Source organism: Falco biarmicus, chromosome 4, assembly GCF_023638135.1.
Source record: "Falco biarmicus isolate bFalBia1 chromosome 4, bFalBia1.pri, whole genome shotgun sequence".
Taxonomy (NCBI): Eukaryota; Metazoa; Chordata; class Aves; order Falconiformes; family Falconidae; genus Falco; species Falco biarmicus.
The window spans coordinates 80,784,634-80,801,478 of record NC_079291.1 but is presented as its reverse complement, the minus strand read 5'-3'; the positions used below and the strand labels follow the sequence as shown (position 1 = coordinate 80,801,478).

The window sequence follows — 16,845 nt, the reverse complement described above, 5'->3', positions numbered from 1 at the left end:
TGGAAGCCTTCTGTTGCAATCCAAAAGTCAATGCAGCATTCAGGCTTCATATGTACTTTACCGTTCCCTTAGGTCACTGTTTAGATGGCATTTTTAGGAAAGTTAAACACCATTAGTATCCTGTGTCCTGCTTTGGCACAGCAAAGTCACTCCAGAGCTGCTATGGGTAAGGTTTACAACTACTCTGGGGCACCAGGCAGCCAAAATAGCAGAAGCAAAATGGCAAATAGCATCCTAATAGCCAGAAATCTGTAAGAAATATTTGTATTTTGGCAGATACTTTTATGGGGTTTTGATTTCTTTTAATGTTGTCTCTTTCCCTATGGAATGGCTGTCTTGATCTCTTGGCCATAGGCTGTTGGAAAGTCTCTTGTTGCAGTGGATGAAGGGATGTGCACTGTGGACCTTTTTCACTGTGAAACCAAATATTTTAGAAGTGCATGGACTGATCTGGAGAACTCCAAGTATGATTAAATATAGAATTGGAGGGAAAAAAAAATCCGCACATGGTGCTGTGGCAAAGTCCCTGGAATTGATGGTGGATTCTCTGGTAGAAAACAGTCCTGGAGGAAGACAGCTCACAATTCAAGGCTGATTTGGAAGGATTTGGGAATTTGCTATCTGGCTTGTGTTTTAATTGTTGTTTAGCTGTAAACACTCCCTTAACCCAGACTGGATGGCAAATATCAAAATCAGAATAATTAAATGATTGCAAGTACTAATGACATTCCTAAATAAGCAAAGACACACAAATGCAAAGGCTTTAGAAACACGTCAGGTCTTTATGAGATTGTAGCTTAAAAATGAGAGACGCTTTTCTCCTAGCTTACCAAAGCACAGCTATTTTCAGACTCAAATATCTCTTCTGTCCAGGCAGGAGAGCACTGTAATACTCGGGGTATTTAGTAATACAGTAAATGTACAGTAGTCATGGTTATTTTGACTATTCTCTCTCCCAATTAATTATTTTGAAAAGACAGATTGTAGCTTTCTGTGCAAGTGCCATAAGGTACTGTGTGCTATAACCCCATTACTAGATTATATTCATAGCTTTCTTATGTAAGATCATGTACACAGAACCCAAGAATAAATTCAAGCTCTTTTCTTTTGCTGGGCCTGCATTCAGCTGTGAACACAAAAAGGGTTCTGGTCAAAAGTCTGCCTTCCCAATCCACCTATCTGTTCCATACAAAATAAAGTCTCTTTAATTTTAACTCACACCTCTACCTCAAAGACTGCACTTTGCCTTCCAGGTACGCAGCCCCCCAGTACTTATATTTTCTCAGGAGCACATGGATGTTTCCATAGAGGCAGGCACAGTATGTGCCAACAAAAGCATGAGAAAATCACTGCCCTGTTCATCAATGGAGAGCTGTAATTTCACTTAAGGCTGCTTTCTTTGCTGCTTGAAATGAAGATGAGTAGAGCAGGAGGCTGACTTTGGAAGTTTCTAGTGGTAAATATCCGGAGACTACTATCCCTGTCAAAAGGGATGGATGTTTCAACAGCTAGTCAGCCAATTTCACGCTAAAATTAAAGTTGTCAGTCATCAGGTGGCCTGCTTGGTAGATAAGTGATATTACAGTTTCACACACCCAACCTTTTTCCATTGGTCAGAATTTGATGCAGAATCCTTGCCGGCATGCCATTGGCACATAAAATGTAGCAATTATTGCTAGCATTTTTATTCTCAAGGTTTTTTGGCGCATTGAACTCAGATTCCCATTTGCTTGGTTTAATACATGTAAACAATCCAATTTTTTATCAGTTCTGCTCAAGAGCTCATCAGTGACTGCATATGGGTGTAATCAAGTAAGCATCGTTTACTAAATTCAAAGCTTAGTTCTTTCATTTCCATCAGTTCCCACTTCTTTTTAAATTTCCTAGAACAGCTCCACATTTTTAAATAGCGTTAGTCAGGATTCTTTTTTGTTTGTTTCTTTTACCAATATCATTTCAGTTCTTCTTTTTTCCCAGTGCTTGAAGTGAATTCTGCTTCCCCACATAATTTCTCTGCAAAGCCAGATGGACAGAAATGGTCCCATGCCATGCTGAAATACTCCATCTTATTTATACGAGACAAATCTTGCTTCTAAAGAATTCTGAAGAATGTGTTCATTATATAATATCCATTGAATCTGTCATTCAACTTATTCTTATTTAATCTTTCATCACTCTGCTGTTTTTCTCTGTACACCTGTACTGGAAAAGGGGGAAAACCTAAAAGCTGTAGAGAAGATGACGACAGGAATCTTGTGAGATGGATTAACTTGCCTACCACTGTTTTGGCCCCATGATGACAAACAGACTTTTATTCCTCTTTGCCCTGAAGTAGGCAGAGCTCCCTGGGGTTAAGCAGGAAAGCTGCTTGGTGCCACTGCTGGGGAGTACAACCCCTGCCGCTTAGTGTCAGGACTCACAGCTGACTTGCTGGTTTTCTGTTCTCAGGATTTCATGGGTCTAAATACTCCTGATGTGCATCTCTGGCACTCCACCTATGGAATAAATACATTTATTTCATCAGGAGACTACACTAGACCTTTTGGGAACAGGTATTCCTAGCAAGTTATCTGTGGTATGTATCTGATATCTTTATTCAGGTACGGCTCTTCAAAGCAGGCTTTCAAAAGGCAGAAATCCCCAGTGTGGTGCTCAAAGACTGAGGCTTCAAGGCAGAGGGAGTACAAGCCCTCCCACTGCAGTCAGACGTCTCAGCGGACATCAGCATTTCGCCCTAATTCGCGCAGCGCCCACTGCTGTGCTGTTACGCTGATCGTGTTGGTGGAGACAGACCGTGCTCTTCATCCTGTACAATGGCAAAAAGCCATTAGTTCGCAGACCGTGGCTGATTCTTTGACCTCTTTGTCTCTGTCTTCAAAGCTTTTTAGCTTGGCCTCTTGTGTTCTCCATCACCAGTCTCAGAGACCAAGAGGAAGCCCATTTGGGCTGTGCAGCGCTAACAAAGCAGCACAGTCTTTCCACTCACCCTTGCGTCCCAGCCCACGGGGCCAGGAGTGAGGTTATACACCAGAGCCTGTGCCCTGGCAGAAGGGATCTGCTGAGGAATTTCCAAATATCTGCCACAGATACTTTCACATGCCCCTGGCTCAGCACTGTCCTTAGCTGGAGCCATCCTGCCCTTGGTACACTAACCCTGTCCTTTATGGGAGTTCCTTCCCCTTCTGCTTGCAGGCTTGCGGCTGAGATACACCGTTACGGGCAGTGGGGTGCCGTCTTCCAGTTCTTGTACCTGTTTGAACCAAAATATTAAATTTTTTCCCCATAGACCTTTGTATTTCTCACATGCACTGCGTTAATGCTTCATAAAAGGCTGGGATCTCCCTCATCTGGACCCAAGTGCTTCATGATGGCTACTAAGAGGTATCTTACAAATTACAAAGTACCTGTTCTGTTGCAACGGTGAAGACTTCAGCAGTTTCACTTTTTTCCCTTGCCTGGGACAGAGTGTCTCCCCATTTTTACTGGTCTTCTTGATTTCAAGGTGCCTGAAATTCTGCTCCCAACAGCAGAAGTTAAAAACTGAGTTAGAAGAAGGCGGCTAGCTCCTCTTGTCCTGTAGGATCCAGCTCTTCAGCTTACTTTGATCATTGTTCATTTCACCATAATTCCTCACCTGATCTTGCTATTCACATGTTTTATTTGCCTGGGCCATTGCGCAGGGCTGCCGCTGCAAGTCTCCCTTACAGTAGCAGGTAGGAAATTATGTTCTCTCCACAATGTTCAGAGTTTCCAGCTCCAAAAGGTCATCTGTAGAAAAAGTTTGTGTGACAAAGTACAATAAAGGTGTGGAAATGATTATTTAAATCAGTGTCACCGGTTCATAGAGGGCACACAAGAACAGTCATCCCTGTTGGTTTTCAGATGGAGGAGGAAAGACACCCCTGAGATCATGAGTTTCCATATTAAGCAAGGACACTGTTGTGTCAGTTAGCAGAAGTACAAAATGAGCTTGTACTTTTCAAATTACTCATTTTCACCAGTCAGTCCTAAGGCCCTGATTCAGCAAAGCAATAAAGCTGAAATCATTTTCTCCCAGCAAGCCTCGCCATCCCAGTTACAGCAGAGGCAACTGGAGAGCACAGCTCTGACACATGCCTTCATTTGCTTTAAGGATTAAAGAGAAAAATAACCTGATCTCTCTGACTGCTTCTTAAAACACATGGAGAATTTCTTGTGGGGGCACACTACAACCAAACAGAGATGTGGTTTAAGGGTCCTCAGCTCAGGGATGTGGCCGTCTTGCAGCATTTTAATCATGGTAGAGCCTTTACTGTAGCGTTCTAGAGGTTTGGTTGAAAACCCTGGTTTGCCTCTTAAATTCTGTGTTTATAACCTGTAACAAAGCATGTTTTGAGCAATTTGTCCTGGCAGTGATTTGTTACTGAAGTGATCATACAGATAGTTAATTCAGCTCGAATGCTATATTAAGGAAAGAAATCATATAGTCTACAGAGCAATATGGTTGAAAATCCTTTTGCAGCAAGACACTGAAATAGCACTTAGAATACTAGATGAGCTAGTCATGTAAAAATGGTAATGTAAACGTAGAAAACTACCATTCTTTTATGCTATTTCCTTCACAGTCATTATTTATGCACCTGTCATCTTAGATTCCAGTTATTTGTTTAGTAACTATATATATTAGTAACTGTAGTTGTAAAGGTACCTTTACCTTTATGGATTGTTAGGTTTGGATCCAGTACAGAGTGAAAATAGAACTTGATTTATACTATCTTACATCAGTAGCCTAAAGCAGGCTTTTTTTTTTTTTTTTTTTTTTTTTTTGCCCCCCCTCATCTTCAGCTATTGGGAAAATGTTAATGAGTCAGAAGGGGTGGTGAACAGCACAGTGGAAAGTTCTTACAAATAAACTCTTTGGAAAAAAATGTGACCTTAGCAAAGCAGAAGTTGGAAGCATTTAGGCACCCTGTAAATAGTTTGGTTTTGCAGCTGCTGAAAGGGTGGAAGAATAGATTGCAGTCCCTGAGCTGAAGCACTGCCATGGCCAAAATTGCTCAGGAATGTAAGAAGTGAAAGACTTTCCCTTAAACACCCTGGGCCTCGGGGGTCATAGGAATTGGCAGGATAGTGCTGCGGCTGCTTCCACGTATGGCTGTAAGTGCCTGTAAGCTGCAAGGCCAGTGTGCGGTGAGAACGGCTACAAGCAGAGGCTATTAATGTGCTCGGGACCGAAAGACATTCTTGCAACACGGACAATGGTTAAACAACATTAAAGAGTGTTAGCACGTTAATATAGGGTAGATTTCTTCTCTGAGTTTCAGATATGACAGTGTAAGGTGGACCTCACATAGCTATGGTCAAAGCAGCGATGGGTAGGTCGCCCATGAGCACCTGAGCTCTTGCTGTGCAAAGGCTGGCATTGTTCGTAGCCAAGCACGTGAGGAGAGAGGTTGTTTACTCCATGGAGTTAAAGACTGTGATTGTTGTTGCTGCTTCGTTAAGCCAAAAGTACAGAGAATTGCTTCCTAAGACTGTTAGAGCTGTGGCTTGATCATGCTGATAGTTGGTGCTTTATTAGTAATTACTTGTAGTTGCTAGGACTTTTTGAAAAACTTTTCTTGCCTCACACAAACTGTTGAGAAAGAAGGCTGTTCTCTGCTGGATCTCTCGACCTGAAAAATCTTTTGAAGTTTTCTCAGATGCATGAGACCAAAATAAGCAAAAAGGGACAGTGATTTGTTTGGGTTTTTAAAAAAAGTTTCAATTCAAGTCAAGCAGCTTTTTATGTACAAAATGAAACGTCTTGATAAATATGGACCAAGTTCGGTTTTTTCTTATTTTTCAGATTTTTTCCTTACTTGCAGAAGTAAGTTGACATTATAAAATTGCATCTTGACTTTGACAGAAGAACTGTCTCCTGCCCAAACCTGGCTATTATCTCAATATGATGATAAGTTTTTCATGTCATTCTGTTCTTTGAGAAACAAGTATCAGCTCACTTTGACTCACTGAGTCGAAATACCAGCTCACTTCAAAAGAAATTTGCACAGCGCCACAGATATGGATGCTGCGAGTTAAGCACAGTGACCCCACCATGCTCAGTCAAGCTGTGATTTTACAACAGCAACAATGTGCCCATGTTAGCAGAGAAAAGATAATTCCTGAGTACCTGATCTGTGTCTCTCTCTTGCTATGTAATTTAAGAATATTTTTTTTTCATGCAAAAAAATACTAAAAAGGAATTTTGAGTTCTGTGATTTTAAACACTATAAAAAACCCCAACAATAACCTGCAAATGCCCAAACCAGCTTTTCTTCCTGATTCCAATTAAGAGCTCAAATAACTCTCTTGAACAGGATTTTGCCGGGTCAGTGTTTCAGTCTCAAGTGAATTCCTGCATTTATACCTCCTCGCCCGAACTGACCCTTTGCAGAGGATGGTGCCGATGCGGTACCTGGCAGCCATCTCACACCTTCATACCAAATTGCTCCCGTCCTACCTGACGTCCAGCCCTCCGGCGGCACACACATGGCATGCCTGCCTATTGATGTGGGCAGCATCGTGTGTGCGGTGATACGACGGGAACTAACTCCACTGACCTGTGAGTGCATTTTACAGATCTCCCTCTCACCCGCCCTGCCTGGTTTCACTTCCAAGAAATGAGATCAAATAGAAGTTCAATTGTTTTGCAATGAATTAGAGCAAGGCAGCACTGTCAGTGTAATTAACTCTTAACGCCAAACTTGAAGCCTGGGATACAGGTGCTCAGGAGCATACAGTTGGTGGAAATGAAACGGCTGATGGCAGAGTTGTTTCTAACAGGGCTGAGGTGGTGTTCTTCGGAAGGGAACAGTGTACAGGGAAATTCTGCCACTCACCAAGCCCATAACCAGCTGTGCGATCCAGAGCACAGAGTGGGGAAACCGGCTGGAAAAAGTTACAGGAGTTGAGCTGGGCCTCAGACAAATTGCTTTAGGAGGAAACTTTCTCCCATTCAAAAGATCAGCTTAGGCTGGAACACAACATAAGCCTTATTTTTCAACATTTTTAGTGGATTTTGACAACAGAGACCCTGTGCTGCCCTGTTAAACCATGTCAGATAAAATCTTTAAGGATTTTAAAGGAAGGATTCCTAGAGGCATTTCCTGGATAATAACAAATCTCTCAAGAGGGCTTGAATCTGCAGAAGAGGAATTGACTAAACGCACCAAATTCATGATTGCTGATTTATTGACCACAGCCAATTGCTGTAGCCTAGGAAGGTGATAGAACAAAGGTGTGCATTTAATTTCTCTCACAACCCTGTTGTTGTCACCTATTCTTCATAGCTGATGCAAATCTGAACTATAGGCAGTGCGATGGTGAGAGTGACTGAGCACTGCCATGGGTTGCCTAGGGAGGCTGTAGACTGTCCATCAAAAATATCCAAAAGCCACCTGGACACGGTCCCGGGCAACTGACTCTAGGTGGCTCTGCTGGAGTGGGGAGGATGGACCAGCTGGCCTCCAGAGGTCCCTTCCAACCTCAATCATGCTGTGATTCTGTGGACTGGAGCAGCATTCAGTGCAGAACAGGCTCAGAAATCCCTGTTCCCTCCTGCACTAAAGAGCTGCTCTGTTCACCCCCCTTTTCCTGAAGCAGATCTGCTTTTAGATGGAAAGTCTTAGACATAAGTGACTATTATGCTGGCAGGTGGATGGTTTTGGAAAGTACACATAAATGTTGCTCCAAAGGAACAGAGACATCTTATTCTACTTTTACCTCTCTTCTTTCTTCCCATAGGGCATGAGTGAGGTGTATCCAGCCAGCTGGGTCACCTCTGTGGATGTCAGAAAAGAGTGAATAATTAGTAATTTTTCTTTGATTCATTTTACACCTCCCCCCACCTCCCTAGCCACCTGAAAATCTACTGAGCAGATGATAACTTCCCTGGAAATGAGTCATCATAGAAAACTCTTTTGTGAACACTTTTTGGGCTGTAGCTTATGGAACGTAGATAATTTACAACATTTTTTGTTCAAGATTATAACTTGATTATAACGATTTTTATTGCGCCTTTCAGTCTTGGACAATACTTTAACACCCTCACTGGAGGGACATTAAATGCATAAATCAGACGTTTACTACGATGAATCAACCATTATGACTTTTAAAACCTTTGTTTTCTGAAAGTATTTGCTCTCTTTGCTTGAAACATATTGTTTGTGCCAACGCATTTGCTAAGAAGTTTGCAAAAAAACCAAAGACAAAACAGATACAAAGAAGGAAACACATATGTTTTAAAAAGGGGAGACTCATTCTTCTACAAACATTTGTATGTTTGTCTAAGTCTCTAAATATGAGCAATTTCTTCACTTTACTGAGACAGACTTGCAGCCCAACAAGACTTGATGTGAATTAGTAAGAAAGACCCTCCAAAATCTGCTGCTACAGGAGAAACAAGATGTCGCTGTATCCAAAACATCCAGAGAGCAATTATGCAAAGAGATTACTCATCCCTGGAGCAAAGTCTTAATTTCAAGTTCCCAGCACTGATTTATGTCTGGGCCACAGCACCAACTTCTCTCCCGCTGCGTATGCAACAGGAAAAGGCTTTTGCTTCCCCTGCAACTGTTGTTGGCTCAGACTTGAATCTGATCCAACCCATGATGAATATGTGTGTGCATCTGTGAACTGCAACAGCGCAGAGCTGATCTGAGGGTGGTCCCATGGTACCCGCCCAGGCTGGTGACCAGCAAGGTACCGAGCCCCAATTCAAGGACTGAAATATCTGTTTACCTGTTAGCTATGACTTTAGTTGGCCATACTCATAAGAACATCTGTTTTGCTGAATGGGAGTAAACTAAACACAGTTGGAATTCCTGTAGAAACAGAGATGATTCAGGATTGCTCTGTCACAAACCTACTGTGAACTTTCAAACATTGACTGACAGCATCCATTTCTAAAACACGCAATAAAAGCTGTAACGATAATATATATATATATATTTTACCTTTATGGTTGCAGAGAAAAGCCTGAAAATGTGACACTGGGCTATGTGAATAGCTGAGAAACTGAGAAATAATAATTTTAAAACTATTAAAGGAACCACAGGCTGTGTTAGCCTTAAAAATGTCATGACTTCAAAAGAAATTTGAGGATGGTCAAATTCTTGAAGCCAGGGTTACTGACTCTGATAGTTTGACTTTCTGGCAGTTGCTGCTGACAACAAGCTCATAAAGTTGTACATAATTTTAGAAAAATAAGCAAAACACAATTCAGTATGTTCCATAGCTTTGATTGATTATTTCTGGGCTTGAAAACAAGATATAAAGGAGTTAATGCAATTGCTACAGAGGCAAGTCCATTGTCTGTGCTTTGTGTTGCTGGAACTGCTCCACCGTTCCTCCTCGATGTGACCAAGCTGATTCACGCTATAGCTAGAAAAAGAGTTTCACACCTTTATTGCCTCCCACCTCAGTTTAACTGCTGGTGCACAGCACTGTAACCTGCTTGGGGAATCCCCTCCCGCCTCATGGTCCTGGCTGATGGCACGTTTCAGGATTTGTGCTTTCTTTTCCCCCTGCTCTGCCTGACCCAGGGAGCAGCCCAGGATCCGCAGGCATGGGGGTACCTGTGGGCATGAAGGCACAGATGGGGAGGATGGCACTCAGCCACACGCAAGGATGGGCAAAGCAAAACACCAGCAGGGAGCGGCGAGGTGTTCTTCAACAGCCTGTGCTACCCAAAGGCTGGAAAAGAGAATTCATTAAGAAGGGGGAAAGGAAAAGAAAATGACGTGGCTCTCCTAATCCCCCCAGCAGGCTGGAAGGGGTTCCCTGGGGACAGGGACATGCTGCTCCCTTGGGAAGGGGGTGTGCTCCATCGACACAGAGCTTGTCCCTGCACGCAGGGGGGCTGGGAGGCCACAGCACCCTGGTGCAAAAAACAGCAGCAGGGAGAAAGGAGAAAGAAAGTGAAATAATGAGAAACAAAACTGAGAAAGGAAGCTCGTGGAGGGAGAAGCAATGGCAGTGCTGTCAGGAGCCGTTGACCCAGACACCCATCTTCCCCGCGTAGGTTAGAGGGGATCTGGTAGCACACCCAGTGCTGAAAAGCAATGTCTGCACTCTGTCCTCTAATAGGTATACAAGAGACCTGCAGCTCCACGCTTCACGTGTGAGGTTGTCAGCTCAAGGAGCTTTCACTTTCTATTCATTACTGCCTAAGTGAGCTGCTGGGAAGCCAGGGCACACACAGCAATGCCACTCATGCTGCCATCACTCCTATTTTCGGCTCCATGAGCTCCAGAGGAGTGAAGCAACGTGAGGGGAGGATGAGGGAACCAGGCTGCCTGGACATCTCATCACAGCTGTGATTTACCCTCCTCTAAGGCAGCTGATGGAGGAGGTTATGGCTGGGTTGCTCTGCATGAGAACCATTTGGATTTGGTGAATTCGCTTGCTTGGGCTTGATTGATTGAGTAGCAAAAAAAAAAAAAAAAAATCTTCAATTTTCTTCTGTGCTGTACAAGCGTTTCTGAAAACAGGCATGTAGGGCTGGCAACAGACTGCAGAGGGAGAGATTTGCTGCACATACTTCATATGGGATTGGGGTGGCACACACCTTCCTCTCCTGCATTGTTGCAATGGGCCACTTTGCCTGCTTTTTGGGAAAGGGCAGTGGGGGGTCTTCTCCCCTTCATCATGTGAATAATTAAATCTATTTCAGTATTTACAAAAGATTGCTAAACACTTCAATTTCAAGAAATTGAAGCCAGCTTGCTTGAGGTGATGCCATGAGTGGGGCACAGCCGTGTGGGTGGGAGAGAAGAGCCTGACTCAGGTGTGAACCAGGGACTTGTTCAGCCTCCTCGAGGGGAGTTAATCAGGCTCTTAAACGTGCTCAGGTGGATCCTGAGATGCTCAAAGCTCAGGTACAGCTACCTAAGATCCTTCATTTGCAGAGGCATCTTGTTTCTGAAGCTGCCCTTTAGCCAGTTGCTGTATTCTGCTTGTATTTGTCAGCCCACCTGGAGGAGAGCAGCTGTGCAGCGTGGATTCAGGACCTGCTACCTTCTAGAAACGGTGGGTTTGTTTTCTGTCTGTAAATAAGGAGTCCTGGCACCTTCCTGTTTCAGGGGTGGGCTGCAAGCTGAATAGTGGTGGAGGCTGCTGATGCATAAGTTAAGAGATTTTGACGGTGTATTGGGGTTTATTTTCTTACAGACTCTGCTCTCTGATTTACGGGAGGATGAACAAAGAACACAAAAAAAGTGATGATAATTTTTTTTAAATGGTTTCTGTGGAAATAACCGTGCATTTCTTGGTGTTATGCTGCTTTTTCTTGGCTGTATTCTTCTGAGTTTTGTATCATGGCGTTGGGCCCCTTACCCTGGCTGTGAGATAGAGAGCCACGACTGTGCTTACAGACTTGTTGATGCTGTGTGACCTTCGGGGCTAACTTTGAAGAGCCTTTATTGATCTGTCACTTAAGGGAGAAGTGATAAGCTATCCTTCTTACTAGTCGAGATCTTTCTGGCTCTCTAGCCTCAGCACAGCATCTGCTGCAGTTACATCTTCTGCAGGACAGCAAAATTTAACATCTTTTTGGAGAAGAGTCTCAGCATTTCCAGGCCAAAGCTCATTAGCGCCTTTCAACAGGCAGTGAAAACAGCATGTGAGCTCCTTAGGGCCAGGATTTCTTTTGTCACTTGTCCGTGACTCTGGGTGTGTCAAGGTCTCAGTCTGCACCGGGGGACCTGAGACATCACCCAAATAACCAGGGGATCACACGGGTTGCAAGAATCAGCCAGAGGTCAGTGGAGTCATGCCTAAAGGCCTGCTCAGCTGTGTCTGCACAGCTCCTGACTGTTATTTCTGTTAGCTGTCCTCAGAAACGTCCTCCAACAGCAGCTGATGGTCCTCTCAGCCAGGGACACTGCACTCCAGTCCCAGGTGCACGGAGTGCTGAGCCAAACTCAGCAGCTTCTCAATATCTGCGCCTGCTTCACTGGAAGTGAAGTGTCTGATGGAAATGCAGTCCTTACATCATATTTATGATGTGATGCTAAAGAAAAAAAAAAGTTTGAGTTAAAGCAAGAGATGCTACAATTGTATTTTTTTTTTTCTTGGACAAAAACTATTTGAGGCAAATTTGCAAAGTTTCACACAAGAAAGCTGGTCAAAACTTGGAGAAGAAAACAAAGTATTTTAGTCGTCCCTCTTTTTCCAGTCCAAAATACCTCATTTTCAAATGTGTCTGTGATTTATTTTTTTTTTTTTCACCAGGGGATCAAACAAACCAAAAGTGTTTCAGCTTGGGACTGAGCAAGGAATCTTTGATTGGCACCAAATGATGGTGTTTTGTTGTTAGTATTCCATTTTCCTGAGGCCAGCAACACAATCATTTGGCATCAATCAAAAAAAAAAAAAAAAAAAAAAAGCAAAAAGCTTTCAATTCTTTGCTCATTTGTGGTTTGATAGATCCTCCCTGCTTTCCTACCAGCTTGGTCTGTCACACTGTGGGACCTCCACATTTTCAGGGCTTGTGCCTTCCAGGCTACAACTGCTGCAGGACTGGAGAAGCCAGCCTTTCCAGGCGCCTGAGGCAGTGGCTCCCTGTGCTGTCTGACTCCAACACCCAATTTGTTCCGACCATAGTTCCTCATGCCCCCATCATCCAGCATGAAGGAACCTCACCCACTAATACAATAAGACTATTTCTCTTTGCATTGCAGCAGGATGTAGTAACTTTTAAAAGAAAAATAATCTCTGAGAAGGAATTTTTTCCATTGTTATTTAGAACAGTAGCAGAAATAATAATAATGATGATGAAAAAAATATTAATAACCATACAGAGCCAGTGCTAGGGGCAGGCAAAATTACAGCAACTGCTGGGAGCAGCAAAATAGCTGTGACGCAGCTGCTTTCTGCCCCGGTGAGCAGATGCCTGCTTTACTGTGTAAGAGCCCTGGAAAGCCAACGCTGCTGCGGCTGCAGCCTCAGAAAGGGGCTGGGGGGCACCGGCTCAGGGGCACCAGTGGCTGCCAGAAGTGTAAGCCCTCTTGCCTTAGGTAAGAAACTGTTTTGGCTGCTTGGCCGTGAAGCTTTGAGCTGCTACATCTTACGCAGTGTTTTGCAGCACTGAGGAGTTTATAGACTCACATGGCAATCACTAGACCTGAGAATAATATAGCAGAGCACAGCTCAGGCATACATCTCCCAAATATATCCTTTTTTAAATCATTCCCTTTAACATAAGAGGTCAGGTAAAAGAAGGGTTAATTGGCTGACCCAAATGAGCCTACCAGGCCAGTGGCAAAGCTGACTGTGACATTAGTCTTCATTTATAGAACCATGAGAGCATCTATGAATCACTAGCAGTGTGTATATTCCCATCCTATGGATAAGAAACAGGAGAGTTAATCAAAGTGTTTCTTTATTTGTATAGCAAACTAGAAGTATTACTTATTTTTGGGTGATGTTTTCAGGGTGGGGGTAAGAGTTCCTTTATAATACATCATCCAAATATTAGTGTGCTCAATGCAAAAGTAACTGGTCAATACTGAAATAGCTCAGTGTGTGACCCAGAGCAGGAGCAAAGAACATTGTTGTGCTACGTGGTGGCGTGGAAGGGGAGTGGAGTTGCACAAATAAGTGCAGTGTGTGATTTATAAGCGTCTGCCTGCAGCAAAAATCTCAACAGATGTCAGGCATGGGCAGGGCAAACAGCTGGTCTCTATTTGAATTTTGGGCATAGCACTCAGTGATGGGGTTTTCAAAATTAGTTTATATTTGCAGAGGAACACAAGTGCAGAAAGCTCCTGGGAGTTCAGCTGGACCATTTCCCTCAGCTGGATAGACTTAACAAGATCAAATATATGTGAACAGGATGAGGAGTCACAGGCTTAAACTGCCTCCCAGGAAATTTAGGTTAAACATTAGGAAAAACTTTCCAACTGTGGGGACAGTTGAATATTAATAGAAATGCCGTGGGAGGTTGTGCATCTGATGTCGCTGGAGGTTTTTAAGAACAGGTTAGAAAAACATCTGTCAGGAATGATGTAGGCAGAGTTTTTCCTGACTTGGGGAAGAAGTATGAATTAAATGACAGTCCAATTTCCTCTGCTTCTGTAATGTTGCATAGTAGTGGTTGGCAGATAAATTATAATATTACAATTTTAATTTTTTTCTTTTCTAAAGTAGATGTTTTGAGTTCCCTCTCCAGTGTAGCATGAGTATAGATTTCAGTCAGGAAATATCCATGAACAAATAAATCTCATAATTATCAAACAAGCAAGCAAGAGAAGCACCACCACCACTTTTTTTGTTTTGTTTGTTTTTTGAATGAATTTTCAAGTGGGGGAAAATAGAAGAAAAAAGAAGGCCCCTAAGAAGATGTGTCAACTTGGGGATGCTCATTGTTAACTTAGAGAAAAGAAATCTAAAGTGAATCAAAAGTTCATATCTTTGGGGAGAAAAGAGAGGGAAAGAAGAGGAGGAAAAGCATGGATATCATTAGAACGAAACCCTAAAACAGGAAAAAGTCCTAAACAAATTAAATTATACATCTAACGAGCACAAACAGCCATCTACTTTCAAAAGAGATTTAACCCAATTCTTCAAAGAAACAAAACCCAGTAGTAATTAGAAAGTGCTTTTATCTCTTCTGGATTAGAGTATCCAATAAATCTCAATTCCTAGAGGTGATGTTCCTCCTCCCTAAAATATGAGTCATTAGAAGAAGTTGTGCAAGTCTTTCTGCTTCAGCCCAATAGGATGCCACTGAAGTCGGCCTGCTTGGGCTGTGGGTGTTTTGCTTATCAGAAAATCAGCTGTGACCAGACCCCAAATGTAAAGATGAGAAAAAGAACTGCAGCAAACGGGGGCTTCTCCTTTGATGTTGCTGTGAGTTAGGAATCAGGCCTTAAAATCCTGCTGGTCTCCAGTGTTTCAAGACAATACCAGAGTTTTGTAACTTCTTCAGGAGAGTGAAATGGGAGTGTAACGTGGGAAGGAAATATTATAGGCAATAAAATTAATTTTCTGTCTCTCTGCTTGGGTGCATGTGCCCTGGCCACATGGAGTGAAAACAGTCCCTTGCTTATAAAAGTGCTTGTTGGGCTGCAGGCACGACAGGCAAACCACGTGGCAGCAGAGTACAGGACCTTTATTTCAGATCACTTTAAAATCTGAGTTCAGTGCTCTCGGGCAGAGCAGGATGCAGATTCCTGTTGTAACCCCAAGGCCTGGAGAAAGCCCTCATTTATTTCTTGTGGGAAGTTTCACACCAGGGCTAACCCACGAGTGATTGCTGCTGCTAGGAAGCTTTTTTATTATGTGAATAAATAAGCCGTAAATCCCTGATACAAAACTCGGCATGTCCAATGTCCACGTGCGTTTGTGCAAAAAGTATTTCAATGTGTATTTGACTTTTCTTTATGCCTTTGAAGTTTCCAGAGCATCACCTGACTCTGTAAGCAAAATGGGAGGCCAGTGGTCCAGAAGCAATTTGCTCCCAGGGCTGCTGCCTTTTGGCCACCAGTGAGAGTGGGAAACCCCAGCCAAGGCAGAGCTGCTGCAGCATGCCATCCTTTGAAAGAAGGGGGAAAAAAAAATAAAAAGGAAAAGAAAAATGAATCATCACCAGAAATATAGGTCGGGGTGGAAAAATACAACTCAGGAAATGTTTCCAAACTACTTGGGGGGGGGGGGGGGGGGGGGGGGGGCGGGAAATGAGGATCAATTCATGTGCTGCTGCCTTTGACTTTTCAGCCAATGGATGTGATGCTGGTAGCCCAAAATCTGCACGCTGAGCTGAGGGGATGTTAAGCACCCAGATGAAGTGGCAAAGGTTGACAGAAATTTTCTCCAACCAGTTCCTTCAGCCTAAACATGCTCATCGCTCTTCTGTGGATTTAGACATTCCCCAGCGGGCAGCTTCTTTTTCTTTAGTTCCTGTGTCTCAAGAGATGAAGTCAATCTGTTTCAGCAGAGGTGCCCAGGCTCTGAGCTGTCAGCAAGGTTCGTATGGGTAGCATTAATCATCTGGTAGTTGCTGTTCCTTCATTTCCTTTTGCTAACTTGTGTTCTCAGCTGTCTTTTTTCTGTTTTGAAGGCAGAGGTCTCCAACTGACCTGTATGAGCAGGGGGAAAAAGAGGCAGCTTCAGACTGGGCATGGGAAGGGAGACCCGCCACTGCTGCAAGGGGCCATGCTGTCAGCTGTGCCTGAAATGTGGGGCAGCTCCAGACATCACCATCCCCTCACCGGTAAACCCATTTCTGCCAGGTTTGGTGCCTCTGCAGCACAGGACCTAGCCAGCACTGGGATGCTGCTCCTGAACTGGAAACTTGTTGCCCGCCCAAACTCACAGGCAGGTACCAGTGCTGCTCGTAGGAGCCTGCAGGCTGCCGTGCCACCAGCTGGGCAGCTCAAGGTACCTGTAAAGCCAAGGTACACCCTTGCCTTTCTAGCTTTTTTTCCTTGCATAAATACATCATGTATAAGTTAGGCTTTGTTAGTTGTTTTTTTTTTTTTCCAGACACGTACTTGAGCAAGAAGGCACATTTATTTTGTTAACCAGTTATCATGCAGGAAGACATACAGTGCTTCCATGATCCTTATGCGTATTTTTTTTTTTCTATATCTACTTCTAGTATCTTTTCCCATATCATTGAGATGACTTCTTGAGATTAAATGAGCTGAAGTCATTTAGGAAAGCTTATCATTATTATTGAGATAAGTTTCTGTCACTAGTAACAGGGGCAGTTATTAGTAATAGTGTCATTTACTGTTTATACGGTGTTGTATGTGCACAGTACTTTCCGAATAGGTAAAAATTATTGTTGTTATTTTTATTAAGATAAAATTCACAAACTCA

At 43.2% G+C, this 16,845-nt stretch overlaps 2 long non-coding RNA genes across 2 annotated transcripts in view; one reads left to right on the top strand and one right to left on the bottom strand.

Annotated features, from left to right (window-relative positions):
- The first annotated feature begins 10,549 nt into the window (after positions 1 to 10,549).
- Positions 10,550 to 16,708, top strand: LOC130148939 (uncharacterized). Its single transcript, XR_008821711.1, has 3 exons — positions 10,550 to 11,049; positions 15,843 to 15,987; positions 16,082 to 16,708. It is a non-coding gene; the product is annotated as an uncharacterized LOC130148939 (long non-coding RNA).
- Positions 15,987 to 16,845, bottom strand: part of LOC130148938 (uncharacterized) — a 34,978-nt gene continuing 34,119 nt past the window's right edge. The window contains exon 3 of the long non-coding RNA XR_008821710.1: positions 15,987 to 16,100. This is a non-coding gene — a long non-coding RNA (uncharacterized LOC130148938). The remainder of the gene's footprint in view (positions 16,101 to 16,845) is intronic.